We start from the raw sequence: 3562 nt of genomic DNA, 5'->3' as shown, positions 1-3562 counted from the left end.
TCTCTCTCTCTCTCTCTCTCTCTCTCTCTCTCTCTCTCTCTCTCTCTCTCTCTCTCTGAAAATGTATAGATGGATTAGAAGTATATATAAATAAAATAAAACTTTCGCAATCAAAATATATTTTTCAAAGATTAAGAGATTAAGATATTTAATCTTTCAAAGATAAAGAAATTTTTAATTTTACAAAATGTCTTATCTTATTATTAGTAATTCTTTATTTTACTCTGAAAATGTATCGACTTAATAATATTTCTCGATGTTCGTCCAATTACTCGATTATAAAAAAAAAGAAAACCTTATCATATAATCACACACATTTTATCAAATTAATTTAAATTTTTTTATATTTTTTGAAACTTTATCAATATTACGTATTTTTATATACGAATTTTCCGTAATGTAATAATAAAAAGATTCTCTTTCTAATAGTACACAGAATTTCTATATTTGGCATTCAGAAATTTAATTATAATTTTTTATATAATTTTAAAATTGAATTATATTATTTAAATAAAATATTGAATAAAATATGAATAAAATATGAATATTATTTAAATAAAAAAAAAGATAACTATTTTACTTAAAAAATAGCATAATCACTTTTTAAGTACATATGAAAGATGTGACAAAAGAGAGAGAGAGAGAGAGAGAGAGAGAGAGAGAGAGAGAAGGAGGGAGGGAGAGAGGGAGGAAGGGAGGGAGAATTTTGTTCCTAACTAATCGTTCCTAAATAGTCTAAGCAGAGGATGGCATTCAGAAACCAATAAACTAAATCATTTAGTTAGTAGAAAGATAATCTTCCGATTCATTACTGTCCCGAAAAAATTGAAATATTTATTTAAAAATGCTGCTCTTAGGGACAATAATTATTCAACATATATTCGACTGTATTTTTTTTCGAATATATCAATAACTTGAAAAATTCTTGAAAAAAGATTCCAAGAACAGAACAGAATAGCATTTTGTATTATAATATATTATATGAAGTATGTAATGAAATGTATCATAAAATTTATTGTCATCATGAAAAGGATGTATATATTATAAAATAAAGTGGCAATGAAACCGAATATCTTTACGTATTTATAAGAAAAAAAAATAATAAGTCCATAATATATTAACTAATGAATTAAAATATTAAGTAATAATAAAATAATATAAATTAAAATATTAACTAGTAAAATACAATAAATAAATAAATATAACGAATAATAACTTATACATTAATACGAAATGTTATATTGTAAGTACATTTATACTTATACAAGTTGTTATGTCTTGCTACATAATAATGAATTGATTTGTTGTTCTTGTAATAAATTATTATTATTACAAGATATGATAAAAATAACTTTTCAAGGAAAACGATTTGTTTATTATGCAAAAGTTGCATCATCCAATCATTACAAATGATTGGAAAATACTCAAATGATTGAAAAATAATAAATCTGTTAATTATTTTTAATATTTTAATTTATTAGTTAATATATACAGATTTTTATTTACGAATATAAATTGCACATGTTTGTAATGGAAATCAAAGAAATGCGCATTAAATAATCGACATATAATATGTACAAAATGTCTTAATTTGATATGCAACAGATGTTTTTACTGACAAATAATCAAAAAACATGTTTGTTAAATATTTCTGTGTCAATTCCAAAAGATCGCCATTTTGAAATTGTTTATCGTGCTATCATATGGCCTTGGCATTTTAAAACGTTCGCAACCGTGCGATTAATCATTTTTCTACATTTATGCAGTCAACTCTAAAAAAAAACGTGATTTTGATTCATGACTAATTTAATTATCTAAAGTTGACTTTGATTGAAGTATACACCTTGATATGCACATGTAAACAAAATAACTTACACCATCAAAGTGAAAGCAATTTACTAGTCCAATTTATACTTATCAGTGAATGAATAAAATGTTAAAAAGTTAAAACCAAGATATAAAATACTTACGTATAAGTGATAATATAAGTGCAAAACTTTCGTCATGTAGCACAAATTATTATATTGTGCAAATATTTATATTGTAAAAAAGATATTTATGTATTGCAAATTTACCGGAATCAATAGAAAATATAAAATCAATAGAAAAAATATAAACGCATATACTTTTTTAACTAACACAAAAAAAGTCTATATATGTAAAGATGAATTTATTATGTTGTTTTTTTCACCTATTATAAATATTATGTATTCTTCGAAGGATAAGAAATATTAATAATTGAAAAAAAAATTACAGAAAGGGATCGAGCACAAAATAAATTAAATTAAAATTAACTTATGCGTATAACTATCAATGCAACTGAAGAAGAATGATCTTATTCGTATCGTGCGCTGTCAACTATCACGCACAACGTGTCACGTAATCAGTAGTTGTTACCTACATAGTAACTGCAGTAATCTAATTCCTTCCAATTCTAATCAGAAGATCGAATACGTATATCTTATCTTATAGTATGAAGATTGCAGTAAGAAAGTATTAATTATCTTCTTTGCATCTAATAAAATAATACTTTATTATTCTTAGTAAATTAAATTATTTCTAATTAGTCTTATTTTCACAGTAAGAAGTATAAGTTAGACGTAATATTTCCGTGATGTTTTCACAAAATCGTTCAAGAATTATCCCAACATCAAAATCCAACAAATTGTCTGCTTGAAAGAAATTAAGTAGCTGGTAACAAATACATAATTTATACATGTAATTTTCATCAATTATTTCTGATTGACAGCGTCATATTTACATATTGCGTAAATGCATATATATTGCATATTTACATAATGCGTAAATCACTGCCAGGACTAGGCACTAGGACATATATTTAAAACACATTATTTGCACAAGTGTATTGTATATATCGTATTCCAATTTCGAACACATTATGTATTTCAAATCGAAAGATTGAAAGTTTTTTGTATTTTGTAATTTAAATAATAAGATTAAATAATAAGATTATCAATTTTACAATTAGTATTTGAAATACAAAATACAAAACATTTTATATGCTCCCATTAAATATAAAATACAATATTGTTACAAATAAACTGTTTTACAAATAAAAGCTTCTCAAATAAAAGTACTTCAAGTGTATGCCCCTTGCTCTGATTATTGTAAAATATGGTCATTCTTTCAAAAGAATGGATAAATAATGTACAATAAGATATAATTTTAAGAGAAATAATACATAAATAAAAACTGTTACAAAATAATTATACGCTGAAGTTTTATCATGAGAACATAAATGACTCACAGTACGCTCGTTATTGTATTGACATGGCTTCCGAGACGGCAACAAGCATTATATAACACAATACACGTGAATGAATGTTATGATATATTGTTTTACTCCAATGCTAATTGCATATTTCAATCAAGATGAAGCTTAGAATTAAAATTTTATTTTAATTCAGTATGGAAATATGAAAAAATGTGCAAAAAATTAAATAAATTATTTAATAAATTATTTATTAAATAAATTATTTAAAAAAATAATTTCACGCTTTTTTTTGTATACAAACAAGGATAGATATTTAATCATATTAAT

At 23.7% G+C, this 3562-nt stretch overlaps 1 protein-coding gene across 2 annotated transcripts in view; it reads left to right on the top strand.

The window, feature by feature from the left end:
• Positions 1 to 3562, top strand: part of LOC108688802 (short-chain dehydrogenase/reductase family 16C member 6-like) — a 9288-nt gene that overhangs the window by 563 nt on the left and 5163 nt on the right. The gene's annotated exons all lie outside the window — the stretch shown is intronic.

The sequence above is a fragment of the Atta colombica genome, unplaced genomic scaffold (assembly GCF_001594045.1).
Source record: "Atta colombica isolate Treedump-2 unplaced genomic scaffold, Acol1.0 scaffold239, whole genome shotgun sequence".
NCBI classification, from domain to species: Eukaryota; Metazoa; Arthropoda; class Insecta; order Hymenoptera; family Formicidae; genus Atta; species Atta colombica.
The sequence above is the reverse complement of the archived record's forward strand: the minus strand, read 5'-3'. Positions and strand labels throughout refer to the sequence as shown.